At 41.9% G+C, this 15638-nt stretch overlaps 1 protein-coding gene across 1 annotated transcript in view; it reads right to left on the bottom strand.

Annotated features, from left to right (window-relative positions):
- NCK1 (NCK adaptor protein 1) overlaps positions 1-15638 on the bottom strand; it is an 80758-nt gene that overhangs the window by 37950 nt on the left and 27170 nt on the right. Inside the window, exons 2-3 of the mRNA XM_075269059.1 lie at positions 7791-7863; positions 1607-1651 (exon numbers count right to left, since the gene is read on the bottom strand). The gene's annotated coding sequence lies outside the window, so the exon portion shown is untranslated. The remainder of the gene's footprint in view (positions 1-1606; positions 1652-7790; positions 7864-15638) is intronic.

A 15638-nucleotide genomic window follows, 5' to 3' on the forward strand; every position in this document is an offset into this window, starting at 1 on the left:
ATACATAGAACCCACACAGATCACATTTTATAGCAGCCACTCGGTGCCAGAAGCTGTTAGTAGACTGCCTGTGTGCGCCATACTGCTCCTATACAAGTAATAGGATCGGCACAGCAGCCCCCGTCCACAGCATAGTGGTGGCTCTGATGAACTGCGGCCCTGCTCCTCTTACTGTAATAGCACTTGTTGTCCCTCCACTAGTGGCCTTCTGCACCTGGAGACTGCTAAACAGATCTGTGCAGTGTCTGGGTGTTGGACCCCAAGAAATCACATACTGATGAACGATCCTATGGATAGGTCATCAATATGAAAATTTAATTTGGGGCCAGTAAACCTCTTTAACACATGCTAAGGCCAAATGACTAACAAACCAGTAGGATAAATCCTGTCTCTCTCCCCCCATGACATAAGGTGCTTGATAAAAAATGTGTAGTTAACAATAAGGAACATTAAGTCACTTATAAGTCTTCATGTCCAGCATTTAAAGAGCTCTAGACATTTTCACACCCTAGGTGACACAGCCATTGCCAAGTTTCATACATAAAAAATTTCAGGAGAAACAAAAAAAATAAATAAAAAAAATCAGTTTCTCATGTAGTATGATGAACAGTACTATAAGGTCAGCTGTTACAAACTGGACATGGAAAACGGTCTCACGAGTAATCCTCGAATATTTACATTAGTCACACATTTTCTATAATAAAGGGTATTTCCAACTAACTAAAAAAAAAATGCCGAGAACACCACAATATGTAATAGCAGTCATACGGCCATATGGGCAGGAAAAACAGAGAGTCCTAGGAAGCATGACAACAGGAGTGACGGGATCAGACAAGGGGGGAGGAAGTAAACATTTTGTTGTCTGGATAACCCCCTTTCCAAAATCAGACGAACCTATATAGTGAAGACTACAACCTGTGCCCCTCCAGTTACTAGGAAACTACAACTCTCACCGTGCCCTGATGGCGTCAGAGATACATTGCAGTTACGTCAAAGCAATCTCCTAAGGTTAAAAGAGTTACAAGTGCCCAAGTGAGCTCTGTATAAATGAATGGTGCAGGTGAATATAAGAAACTTTGTAATATATCCTCTTAATGAAATATTTTTAAAGATTACTTCTGCCTATTAGTCTATGGAGAGGGAAGGGGAGAGAAAGGTGGTGATGGAAATGGCACAGTAAAAGGCCCTATGAGACAGCCGATATTTAGGGCTAATATTAGCAATATATAGGAACACCTATTGCCGATAAAATCCCTGCTGATAATGCTGCCGACCACCTAACCGATGAGCTTGCCGTTCAGCTGACCCCCCCTTAGGCAGGATAAAAGAAGCACGTATGCCGGCTCCCATTCAAGTCAATGGGAGCTGCTTTTTACGTGCTCATTCTGAACGTGTTTTTAGAATCAGAATGAGTGCAGCGTAACTCCGTGTGTAGGCTCCCTAAGAGGTCAGAGACCACAAAGATATGGGGCATGTTAACCTATGAGTACATATGCCCCACATTAGGTATGTAGATCATGTCAAAGATACTTTCTCCACTGACAAACACCAACCACATAAGCGTACAAGTATACTGTACAATCTTAAGAAAACATTACTCGCCTACCTTCGCCACATCAAATCTTTACGTTTACCAAAACCAGAGAGCCACCTAAAAGAAACGAAAATAAAGACATAAGCAAATGACACATTAAATACATAGATACAACACTTGGATACGTATATTGGTAGCATCTCACTAAAGGCTAGTTCACACGGGGTTCCACGTGTACACATTCCATCACGGTTTTCCGCTTCGGATTAGGCCCAAATGAATGGGCCTAGTCCGGAGGGTGGTGTCGCGAGTTGGATGTCCACGGCTGATTAATCCGCCTGAAGAAAGAGCAGCTCGCTTCTTTTTTCCACGAGTGGGAACAAGGAAATGACCAGCTCCCATTGATTTCAATGGAAGGCGGTTTTTTGAGCAGCATTTTGACGCGGATTCCGCATCAAAATCTTGACCATTTTGTCCCGTGTGAACTAGCCCTAAGGGTATGTATATATCATGTTATAGGAACAGAAAAATGGAATAAACAGTAAATACAGAACTACAATGGATCCAAATGGATCCCATTCACTAAAATGGAGTCCGTAGGGAATTTGCAGTATTCTCCCAGACGTCACCAGATGAGGAAGTCATGGCTACTTTTTCACTGGAAATTTCAGACGGACTCTTTGTCTTAATATAGTCTTAGGAACCAAATACTGTGACTCTGCTATGAATAAAACAGAGTGGCAGCGGCATCCTTTTATAGCCCAGTGGCGCTGCTCAGCTTTTTCCAAGTGGCCACATGAAAAAACATAGCGAAACCAACAGGAGTTATATAGGCACAGTGATTTCCTAATGTCACAGCCTCTTAAATAGGTTCTCTCATGAAAGCAATGTATTCCCTTTTCATAGAATAAAGGACAACTTGAATATCAGTGGGGTCCAACCGCTCAAACCCCACTGCCTAGGAGAACGGGAAACTTTATTGCGCACAAACTGGTCCATAGACTTCACCTGTAGCGGGCACCTGATCAGTGGGTTTCTAAGCAGTCGGACCCTCACTGATCTGCAATTCGTCTCCTATACTATAGGTAGCAATTAACCCGCATTCATGGAAAAAAACCTTTAATAATTCAGGCGCTCTCCTGTGTCACATAACTGAAATTCATGTCAGTAAAGAACATGCAGAAATTTTAGGCCTAACTCTATAAAAGCTATAAGTCTATTCAGACAAAGCATCTCTGGCCTGGCTTTCCTGGTCGGGGTAATGGCTAAGCACAAGACAAAAGCTTCACATTAAAAAAGACTGTGAATTCAGGAGAATTTGGTCACATTTCGGAAGCCAGCAAACAAGCTGGGTGTGCCCATTCTATCTCAGAGATCATCCAAGCTCCATGGAAACAAAAGTAATTAGTTTTAGGCTAAGGGCCCACGTAGCAGGTGACCGCAAAAAAAAAAAAAAAAAAAAAAAAAAAAAAAAAGGGGGCTGCAGGAAAATGGAAAAGCTTTACGGTTTTTCCTGTAGCGCTTTTCACAGAAAGTCCAGAGAGTTTTGCCTCAATTATACCTACATAGAAACCGCCAGCATTCCTGTAGGTATAAGTGACCTGCTACGATTTCCAAAAATGCATTGGCTTTGGAAACTACAGCATTTCCGCAGCGGGTATTTTTCTGCAATGTGTAGATGGGATTCACTAGAATCCCATCCACTTTGCAGAGACTGTGAAATTCCGCATTTACGTCATGTGGGGCCCTGGCCTTATTCTGTTATTTTCTCCTTTTATTTTAAAAACTGTTTGCTTGTCTCGTCATCTAGCCTTTTATATATAGCACTGAATCCTTTAGGTATTAAATAATTCAATTTAATGGTACTTTGTGTTTGGAGTGTGTTTGCGTATGACTGCTGGTAGTAGTAGTGTGTCTGGGATTCCAACCAATACTGATTCTGAATACAATGGGCGGCGGCGGTATGTATTTTGGGTGCGTGGACTGTGTTGAGGTGCAATTTACAGTCTGAGCGAACAGTGTACAAAAATTGAGTAAGTGGAGTGAACTGACCCCTGACAGCCGCACCAACATCACATGTTAGGACGTTACATACGTGACACTCCTACTTCCCTGTGTATATAAAAAGAGATTTGTGGTGAAGAGCTATCCATGTTTGGCAGGATCACTGCAACCTCAACAGTTCACTTAGGGAAACAAAACCAGGATGTGATCGTGGTAATCTCACGACACACAAGTACTACCATTTCACCATGGATCTTTCTTATAAAATAGCCAAGATGTCTTCTAAAGCAGCTGTCTTGTTCACAACTTTCATTTTTTTCATGTTTTAGGTTATTATAGTCAAACCGATGCTAGGTTCACACTAACGTTCGGGTTTCTGTTCTTCGGGTCCGCATGTGGACCTGAAAGACAGAAAACCCTGTTCGCTTAAAAAGTGGTTACACCTGAAAATCAGTGGACCCAATAGACATTTCTCCTACAGAGACTGCAACACAGGTATGGATCTATCGTTCAGTAATAAAACTCACTGCAGCCAAAATTCTGACTGGGGTGGACCACTGTCTGACTGAGTCATTGAAGGCAAAGAATCGACAGTCATTGAATGTAATGGTTTCCATTCACTGACAGAAAGCAGAGATATTAATAAATGTAAAGATTCCTACCCAAATTCTCCATATACAGCAAATACTATTTAATTGTGCAAAAGCTAAAATAACCGTATCTATTTTATACTACAAGCTATGTGCATGGCGCTTAAAATCCTACTTCACACTTTATGACGGAAGATCTAAAACAAGCCGAGTGTTAAACCACAGGAACACCCCCACCTTATGGCGGCATTCGCAGCTCCCAAAAAGGCAGGTGCAAGCAATGTGAAAGCATTGCCGCTGCCCTGTCATGCACCTGCAATTACAACTTGTCATAAGGACAATCTGATACACAACATATCACACGCCAACTGGCATGACCTGAATTCTCAGCACACGGCAGAAGCTTCTTTCCAGCAGTGACAGCCCTGACAATCTCCGAGACATTCCTGTAAGCAAGTATGACAAGAGCAACAAGCAGTAACATGCTCACCCCGGTAATTCACACTATGCTTCCCATACTAAGGCGGCTCACAAGTTATATAACCGCCACTTATGTGTTACTGGTGAGAGGTTGTATAGTATCTGTGTACCTAACCCATAAACCAAAAAGGAGACAACTGGTTCCAACCCGGTGCCCTATACTACATTACATCAAAACAGACAACCAAGGAAGCTCACTGAAAATCCTAAAGCAGTCAGGTATACAGGGTAAATAATCGGGTATACGCGGGATGTAATAAAATCGTGAATAATAGATAACACGTCTTAAAATACTTTGCTATTAATGCACATACAACAAGCATAAAAGTTCAGAAAAATTCCATATATCCATATATAAAGTCAAATAGTACAAAAATCCTACATTCTCATGGCCACACTATAGAGAAGTCCAGGAGGGTGCCATTCTAATGCTGAAGCTTACAAGAAACACTCACTCCACCTAAGCAAAAATTACTGCTGCACTATGATTAATCAATGTCCCATCCTGGGAAAGTTGGGTGCCATGTTCTAAAGTTTCGCTAGCGAAGTTATGAAAATTAAGTTGCAACTATTATTTAATTGACTAGTTCCAATAGGTAGTCACCACTTTTTGGGCCCTCTCACTTGCACGGCAATAAAATTCCATGTAAAACTGGAAAATCCTGTATTCTCCCTCGAATGCTGTCTCTCACACGGCCATGTATTGTACACCTTCACATCAGTGTGAGCAGTTAGGCTGAGTTCACACTTGGATTCCGCTCTACATATTCAGTCGCAGATGCTGGTGCAGTGCACGGCATCCCATCGTGGCTTTCTGCCTCGGATTAGGCCCAAATGGATGGGCCTAGTCCGTAGGGTGGTGTCGCGAGGCGGACGCCACGGCTGAATCAGCCGCGGAATCCGCCTGCAGAAAGGGCTAGCGGTCTACATAGACCTCCATTGTGAGGGAGCGGATTATGACGTGGATACAGCACCATAATCCGCCCCCTCTTACCCCGAGTGAACGAGGAGCTCTTATAGGTACTGCACCCTTTACGCCCCCCTACAGTATTATGTACCTTCACTTCAGTACAGTAACCCTTTAGTGATCCTTACACAGGAATAGAATTGGATAGAGGTACAGAGTTATGGGGTAGAGTTGGGTCACCAGTCCATCCTTGTCTCTGCCCGGCTCGCCACTTTCATAAAAACAATGTGATGTCAGAATTATACCCATCTTATCCACGTAACTGGACAGAAGAGATATTATTCAACACTGTGGTTTCACCAGAGGTAATCCAGATATAGTTATATCAACAAAAAATAGCAAAAAAAAGTTTCTGCTCCGTTTTATGAAAATTAATTAAAAGTTAAATTTTACTTAATGGAGAGTTGCCGGTACACAGTTTTTTCTTCCTGTTTGAATCCAGATATAGCACTGTCTAAAAATTAACATGGCAACACACCTAAAATCTGCAGAAGTTACAGGCTCTGTATGAGGAAGAATGTAAGATCGAGCAAACAATGAAGTGCGCAGTAACCAGAGCGAACAGAAGGGTTTCTGAAAATTTCACCCAAAAAAAGCTCGACATTCCAATGACCTGACATCATCCGCTACCTGTGGAAATAGAAGCCTCGGCATTTCTACTCATGCACAACACGAAAGTCCTTCTATCAAAACACCAATAGATATTAACTCTTGTATTTTATCTTATTTGGCTTACTTATATAGTGCCGTCATATTCCGCAGTGCTTACAGGGGTTTTCCAGGAAAAAAAAAATAAAAGCTCTACTAGTGCCATTAACCCATTAACTGCCATGATCCCCAATTGGGGATCAGGTACTTTAACTCGCCTAAGAACAACATCTGTCACTGAGGAATAGAAACGGGACATTCACGTGCTCCAGTGGGATGTCGCCCGTGATAGGAAACCTAAACTGATCACGTGCATGCATTGCCGCACACGAGGTCATTTTCACGATGCAGTTCCCATATTGGGGAAAAGAAAAAAAAGGCATTTACCAAATACCAACCAAATACCTTTAGCAGTGTTTTGAGTGATTTTCTGGGTTTCTATGTGAGCTCCTGGCATCTTCTGCATGGGTAGCTTCCTGATCAGTTTTCCTACAACTACCATGATGCCTTGTGCTTCACTCAAACCTAATTCCCTCCCCCGGACAGCCCCTGTAAAACAGATGTTATCAATCACTGTCCCATATAGGCCTCCTATCTGTATTCCCTGAGCCACCATGCTGTCCCATCTTCTTCTCTTTTCTCTCTGTTCTGCAGAGGTGGCATTTTGGTTCTCATAGTTATGTTGTGTAAAAGATGTAATGACGCACATTGATGCATTGCAGTGAAACACAACACACACTGACGAATGGTAGCAAAGTGCACGGACTCAGATGTTGATCTCTCTTTAAAAAGATAACCATTAGTAATGAGTGAACCTTGCAATAGTAGTGAAGATCTGGAAGTGCCATTATTACATTCTGAGTAATGCAGAAAAAGAATAACTGAGGCTCTGCCGCGGCATCCAGTCTTCTCTCTCTCTCTCTTTGATCTTCTGGCCTACTGGGTGATGTCCAGATGGATCCAGTACCATTGAGGTCTGTGATTGGGCTTCAACGGTCACGTCAGCATTTGATGTTAGACATCTGTGTCTAAGGGCCCGTTCACACAGGCACAGAGGGGGAGGATTATGGCGCGTAATTCACGTCATAATCTGCCCCCTCACAATGGTGGTCTACGTAGACTTCCAGGCTATTTATTTCCATGAGCGGCAGCGGGCTGCCCTTTCTACAGGCGGCAGCAACCTCCGCAGTCTGCCCATTCTTTTCAGCTGACTCCAGAGGGGAAGCTGCAACCGTGAGAGTCGTGGCAGGCGGGTTTTGACCTGAGAGTGACGTGGCTCCCCACGTCACTCTCGGTGCCAAAACCCGCTATACCGCCCCCCGTGTGAACTTAGCCTAAGAGTCATGACATCGACGCACCTTATGTGACTGCTGAGGCCCAATCAAACAATGCCTTGAAAGTCCGACTACAAATTAATGACAACAGCCATATGCCAAATACAATTTCATCACCACCTTTAATACTTGTTCATCTAACATTATATCAACATACGCCATTAACGTTCCTGTACTCCCAATACATCCTGTAAATCCCAATAACCAACCATAAACCACAAAAATGTTATTACCTTAAATGGTAAGACAAGGGGGACACCGTATGACGAGAGGCTCCTCCTTTATCTAGGCACGATGGAAATCCATCTGTAAAAGAATAAGGATAAGGCCAACTATTAATAATACGATATAAATATATAATAATATATATATATATATATATATGTATGTAGATATATGTATAATACGACTTGCGTAGTACAACTAGCCCGCTGACTTACAGTCAAAAGGATCCCAAAAACAAATCCTATACTGATCTGGATATAGTAGAATAATACTAGTACTGCATCTCTAAAGTGGGGATGGAACAACATCTCATCTCACCTATGCTATAGACAACTCTGATGAGTTTTTGTTTTTATGGGTTATAATGTCTCCTTAGTCCCCCAACTCAAATCAATATGATATGAAAGAAAAACAAACCATCCAAAAAAGTACATCGGAGGGAATCGTCACTGTGGCCAAACCTCAAAAGTGGTGTAAAATAATTGCACATCACCCATTTGTGACTATTTATTGTCACCTGCGGCTGAAATAGTCACAAGTGGTATTTTTATGTTATGATTTCGGCTTCATCCTTATGACTTTTCAAGAAGTGGACGGGACCACCACCCATACCATATTCATATGTGACGGCAAATTATACAACTGGTAAGACAACTGGTTGGAGCATCAGCCTGCCTGTCTACAGTAGGACAAAAAGATTATTAAGGCCCTGCCCCTTGGCAACGCCCCAAGTAAAATCTATGTTGGAGCATATCAACAGAATATTGATGCCGTTGGTCGCTGTAGGATTTTTCAGTCTGCATCATCTTCTGAATGATCCTACAACAGACAAGATACTGTAGTTGCCCTACTAATTTTAGTCTACATTTTTAGGTTGTGTTTCCTTTAAGCCTCACGTAACATTTGTATGGGGATCTATAAAGGAGTTAACCTCAATAAGTTTGTTGCTTTTATGGGACCATCTACAAGGTGTAATTTTTGATCGGTCACTATAGGCAACAATACACGCCAAGGTAAAAAGTACACGCTAAGGTAATAAGATACGCTCTCTCGCTCCCTTTTATCCAAATTACCAGCCTAAGTGTCAGAATATTAACCACTTAATAAAGAACTATAACAAGAACATCTCGCAGAAAGAAGATCTTATGTTGTAAATGAACATCCAATAGAGATAATTAAGACGAGGCGGCTTCTGGAGGATGCTTCTCAGGGTAATAAAGAGAGACACTTGGAGACAGTAAGAGTCACGGCTCCGCTCCAGTAATTAAATGAAAACACATTGGCCGATTCTAAGATCATTGTTTATACTCTCAATATAATTCCAAGAACATAAATCGTGTAAATAGGAAATTCCAAACTTTACGCAAGTTACACCCCCACTCCGAGGACAGTCAGGAACATGGAGATAAGACAGTTTCTCTAAGGCCACGTGTACATGGCTATTGCATGGCACTGTGTTGTGTAGTAAGGCACTCAGAGAGATATAGGAGACCCAATACAGGAGTCATGGACGTATTATAGAGCTATTGCTGTAATATAGGGGGACACATGAAAAATGGACTTCTAGCAGATCTGTCATTATAAAGAAGACTTTAAGGCTACATATACAAGACCGTGCGCGTGTAGACTGTCTGTGGTTGAACATTACATTAATGATATCCATGTGCAAACCATGTCTCCACAGACCCACTCACTTCATTCAGTAATCCAGCCAGGTATAGGATCTGTCCTCAATTTTGTCCCAAGATCACCATGACATACACGGGTCTATAATACATGGGGTCACAGAAAAGAAAGGGGTGAAAAACAAGGCTAGCACACTCAGAAAACACACAATTGTGTGCATGGAGCCTTCGGTTAGTTCTAATGTGTAGCCTCCATAGGTTGTTTTATGGGAAATATGCCAAATACTCTCCCTACTGTCAGGTGGGTGGTCCTTGTCTGTCTGTTCCATCTGCCCCACCTGATAATAGAGAGTCTAATTAGCATAATGGTTGCTGAAATTATCAGAAATATTTGCTCAGGAACCATGGAGACCATAGAGTAAAAAAAAAAAATCCAACTGCACCAGATTCAGAGGAGGCGCACCTATTGAAAGGTCCAAAGAGTTGTGTACTATATAAGGGCATCACATTACAGCTATGTTTCTATCCATCCTTTTTGTTTTGTTTTTAAAGCACTCCACAGAGTATAGACCCATGATGGTGAACCGGTGGCACTAAGAGCCCTCTCTGTGGGCACCCATCTGTGGAACAGATTACACTGTGTGGGGCTCACTGTGGAGCAAATTATACTGTGTATTGGCCACTGTGGAGCAGATTGCACTGTGTGGGGGGCATTTCACTATTTTTATCACATAGTATCAGTTTTATAGCAGATGCATGATATTATTACAGACCGTCCATAACTGTCCACAATTGTGGATCCGCACAGTATTAAGGTTAAATTGCCATGTTGGCACTTTGTGATAAATTAGTGGGTTTTGGGTTGCAGTTTGGGCACTCGGTCTCTAAAAGGATCGCCATCACTGGTATAGACCAATATAGGAAGGGCTATCCACTTACTATCAAAAAAGCCTATCAAAAAATATCTTTATAGCCCATGAATAGAATAGGACATTTGAGTTCAGTAGAGCTCCGACACCATTCCAGCTATTAGTAGTGTGATCCTATAGCTGTAATAGCCTACCCTAACCCCAAGCCCCACACTGCGGATATTGTTGCAGATTTTTCTGCGTTTTTTTTTTTTTTTATTAAGCAAAAGTCAGGAGTGGATAGAGAAGGTAGAAGTAGAAGATCTTCCTACATATTATCCATTCCTTTTGTAGCTATTATTGGCCTTGGCTCAAAAAACCCGCAACAAAAAAATTCTTGTACAAGGTGGCATAAAGAAAAGTGGGATCCATCTCTACAAATGTTTCGATAAATTTGCCACCATTTTTAAAGCCTGATATAGAATTAACCCATTAATTTTCTGCTGACGTTCGGCTGAGGTTTGCTCATTCCGCTGCCCATGCAAAAGGACATGTACTCCCAATCATGGATTGAGGAGTGAGGCCTCGCCCCCACCTCAATAATGTCAAACAGAAAAATACATTGCTAAGTAAGAGGGGGTGAAATGAAGTGAGAACAAGCTTTTAGCGCCATTTGTAGCATGAATATTAATAGGAGCAGGAGACATGTCAGCTTGTACTTCGCCTGCACTATTACATTCACATTTGTCATAACTGCATGACAGGTACATTCGGAGGATGCTAATTTTAGTAGTTTCTCTTCGGAGAAATAAAACTAAAAAGTAAATACTGTCAAAAAATATGCAAATGTGTGGATTGGCGCGACTATAAACCGGAATATTTTTGCAACTGTCTTCAACACATGTACATCTTACGGCCGCCAAGTAGGAGCCACTCTCAATGAAGTCTATATGTTCAGATGTATAGACATGTTATATATTCCATTAACATATCGGGTTTTGTTTCTAAGTAGAGGGTATATATCAGTAAATCTCCTTCTGAAGTGAAGAGCTTGCCTATAGATAGATATATGGACAGAAATAGTAGAGATAATCCGAACTTCTGCAATTGGTTAGACTGCTGCGGTGTGATAGCTTATCTCAGAAGGAAAAAAAATAAAAAATTATGAAATGTTACTGAAAATTTACACCTATGACTTCTGCGAAGATATCACGATGCAGCAGTTTAACCAATTGCAGATCTTCGGGTTAAAGGGATTGTGAAGCTATAGACACTTTTCCCCTGTCCTAGGAATAAGTGTCTGGTCATTGGGGGACCTGGCGATTGGGGGCAGGGGGTTCCCCAAATCCTCTTGTGAACGGAGCAGCAGTGCACTTGCGGTACTGGCACTCCATTCACTTCTATGGGGTTGCAGACGAATTGCAGTGCCATAGAAGTAAATGGAGTGCTGGTCACGCATGCACATTGGTACTACATTCACAAAGAGGCCTTAGGGGGACTACAATTGCCCCATCCTCCTGATCACTGGGGAGACCCAGCAATTGGACACTTATCCCCTGTCCTGTGGTACCTCTTTAAGGTTGGGGCTATACAGCATGTTCAGCACATAAAATGCAAACTTTTTTTTGTGTTTACGCCAAAATGCAATAAAGACAGTGACTAATTTCTATGGAGAACATGGTTTCTAAAAAGAGAACACACACACATTAATATATATATATATATATATATATATATATATATATATATATATATATATATCCCCCACACACACTTGCTAACTTAACTTGAGAGTCCTGCATGACCATACTCCTTTTACTGAGGCTCGACCCCTTCCGGAGCATATCATGGGCACAAAATGTGCAGGTCATGTCACATAAAGTGACCATGTCACGTACAGTATGACCAGGAGCTCAGCCATGCCCACATCTCTACAGCTATCACTGGACCTCTTTAAAAAAGCATATCCATTGTACAGATTAACATCGCTCATCTTTTGGGAAACTGCCATTTATTTTACTTATATAGCGCCAACATATTTGGCAGCGCTGTTCAGATATCATCACTCATTGTCAAATCACATGACATCATACATTGCGAGCATTTCTCGGCAATTAATTCCTTTCATTGCTCCGTCTGATGACCGGATATTACCCGGCCAATAAAATTATTTTTATCTTATACAGCTCATTAAATAAGATAGGACAAATGCCGCATTCCCTTCATTCAGGCTTGAGAATACACAAGTCACAACGTGTGCTGAAGCCCCAATAATCTTCCAACCAAACACAGGACGAGATCTCATGAGAAAGGAAGAGGGGAAACATTACTAAACCATTCCTCTAAATGTTTCCAGCCTTCCTTCTTCTGCAAACCAGCCCAGGTTTTTCCTCAAATAAAAGAAAGAATGGATCTCTGTGAGAAGACACAGAAGGAAACCTAAAGTGTATTCACACTGGGACAGATAAACTAATACTGTCTAACTTTTAGACAGCGCAAAGTCAGACTAGACAGTCTTAAAACGCACCAGACTTTCCAAAGTGTCTAATGCTGGTTGAAAATCTGGATTATTTTTGGACTGTCTAGTCTAACCTTATAGTTATTTTAGATTGCCACAAAATTTTGTTGCATTTCCAGGCTCCCAATTTCAACCCCATTCAAAAAGACCAACTCCTGTCAGACAAGGTGCAACTGAGCAAATAAGTGTTACTCCAACTCCACGCCTGTGCCTGGGTTCCCATTCTTCAAATCAACTTGGGGACCCACAAAATGGAAACCCAATTTGCTTAGAAAATGGTTATTCGAGGACCCCATACACTATAATGGGGTTTCCACCTGAATAAATGCGGAACGGGGAACGGAATCTCTGAACGCAGATGTGAACCCAGTCTTAGAAAGTGTCTAAATCACAAAAAGAATAGAGGTACAGCAAGTGTAACATTTTTTCGGCACAAATTCAGTCCTTGAAACACGGCCAATATGTTGACCGTATTTCCCCGACTAAACGAGACTTCTTCACCGTCCTATAAAAATATTTGTGGCCATTACTAAAACTTCACCCAATACCTCATGTAAAGCTCAAGGAGTTTTAGAGTAGAAGTTTTTTTCAAATAGGATTTATCGGCGCTAAAAAAAAAATTACCCTGGAGCAAATTTATTAAGACTGGCGTATCATACACCAGTCTTAATAAACAGCGCGACTTGTGCAATGACGAGAGATTTATGAAGAGGCTGCGGCCTGTTCCTAAGCCTGTCAGAAGTCTCATCACCAAAATGTAAATCTATGCCAGGTAGGAACTGACAGATTTAAAATCTGACTCACGCCAGGAAACTGGCACGGGTTTTAATAAAATTAGTCGGGCCTCGATCCCCGTACCGCCCACATTCACCAAACATGAAGGGTAGAGCGTAAACCAGGGCTTGAGACACATATTTGGCGCAAGGCTTTTTCAAATGCGCGCCTTAATGTCATCCCTATACACCAGTTTCCTAGCACACAGGAACTTATGAATTTGCGCCTCAAGTCTCCTTTTATGGCTTCCACACCAATAATAGACACGTCAACTCTTTCTATGGCATGGTTTTTAAGAAGCGCACATGGCAACAAACGCACCTGACCTGATGAATATAGGGTGCGGTTTCCCAATAAGTCAATAGGAAACTTCGTTAACGGTTTCCTCAAGGATCTTTGTGGGAACCACCACAAATCTTTGTGGAAAAAACATTGGTTGAACAAACCCTAAAGGCCTTTTCAAAAATTGCTTTCACGTGACTATGTAAAAATGTGACCCCACGTTATCCTGCAAGGCAAGAGCGCCAAGTATTAAGTTACAAGTGCTGCGGTATTTGCCTTTAAGAAGTACTGATGATCAGCAGAGATTGAGGAAGCTGCCATATGCCATGGTGGGACTCCAGGGAATTCTGTTGAGGTGCTATTTGTTGCATGTTTTTTGGGGGTTACCTGTAAAATAATAGCCAATAAAAAACACCTTGTTTAGTGAAATCACTGACGGCTCGGTGTGTGGCCAGTGCTGTAGTACGTGGCCCATCCTCAAAGAGGTCAGCAAATTCTAAATTAGTCATGTGAAAGCCAGCGTGTAGGTGTAACATGCAGAAGTGGAAAATTCCTGTAGAGGTGTTACTACACTGGACATGCTCTAACATATTTTCACAAAAACTGCAATGTGTGCATGGGAACACTGATTTCTTTGGGTTGACATGCCGTTGAAATCGGGCAAAACTGAAAGGCCCGGGCACCGACAGATCTCAAATTGAACAGACGGCTGAGGCATCATGAACATGGCCAAGGGGGTTCCGATCTCAAGGGTCTTCAGAGCTAAAATGATTTAAAGGGGGGGGGTCCTGTTACGATCCATTTTTACAGAGCTGGATGGGACATTCTCCATAATTCTCGTAACAGAGTAATCAGAACTTCCCCCTCGCACTACACACACGACAAGGCCTAACGTTGGACTGTGGTAAATCGTATTCGTAATCGTCCGCTCTGTTACGGACCGCACAGAGATGGTCAGGGTTATGAATGAAGAAGTTGAGCCACCCGAAAAAATCAACAATCTTAATTAACACTTATCAGACCAAGCAGACTATGCAGGACCATCTCCCAGCCAAAAAATAGAGGTCATTCACCACAAATAGCGCTTGTGTTCATACACATCAGGACTTACATTTCCTGTCTGCTGCGGTCGCTTCTCTAACAGCACAGAAACAATACAGGCAATTTACACATTTTAACACTTTTTTTTTTCAAATCAATACACAAAGCGCAGCGTGAACTTTCAACATAAAACCAGAAACCCTTGAACTGTATCAGACATGAGAGCAGGGAATCTACAAGATGCAAGTTACCCCGAGAGCGTCTATTATACTACTATGGAGTTCAGACAATTGTATACCATGTATGCCGAATCACAGGCCACAAATGGGATGCACCTCAGTATGAAGGGGAGACAATACTCAGGATATTCAGCTTTTACTTTGCATTCTTAAAAGGTAGCCCATCACCCAGCCCTGCAGAGACCAATTCCAGAGACCATAAGCTAACAGATTTTTTTACCTTGTGAATCGGTGCCAATATATCGCTGTTTTTGTCAATATACAAACGAGCTTTAGAACAACAAGGAAGATGCCATTTAACTCTATGGAGCAATAGTAATGCCAAAGAACTAATTTGCATATTGACAAAAACGGCGCTCCCTAGGCAACGACTTACAAGGGAAAAGACTGTTTGATTCAGGTGACCCTGACTTATCGATCTGCAGAGCTAGACAGACATGCTGGGTTCTCTGGAACAGACTTTTAAAGGTAGCATTACCTGTTATAAAAATGACAAGAAGTAAATGGTAGTGAAGGTAATCTAATTGAT

The sequence above is a fragment of the Leptodactylus fuscus genome, chromosome 3 (assembly GCF_031893055.1).
Source record: "Leptodactylus fuscus isolate aLepFus1 chromosome 3, aLepFus1.hap2, whole genome shotgun sequence".
NCBI classification, from domain to species: domain Eukaryota; kingdom Metazoa; phylum Chordata; class Amphibia; order Anura; family Leptodactylidae; genus Leptodactylus; species Leptodactylus fuscus.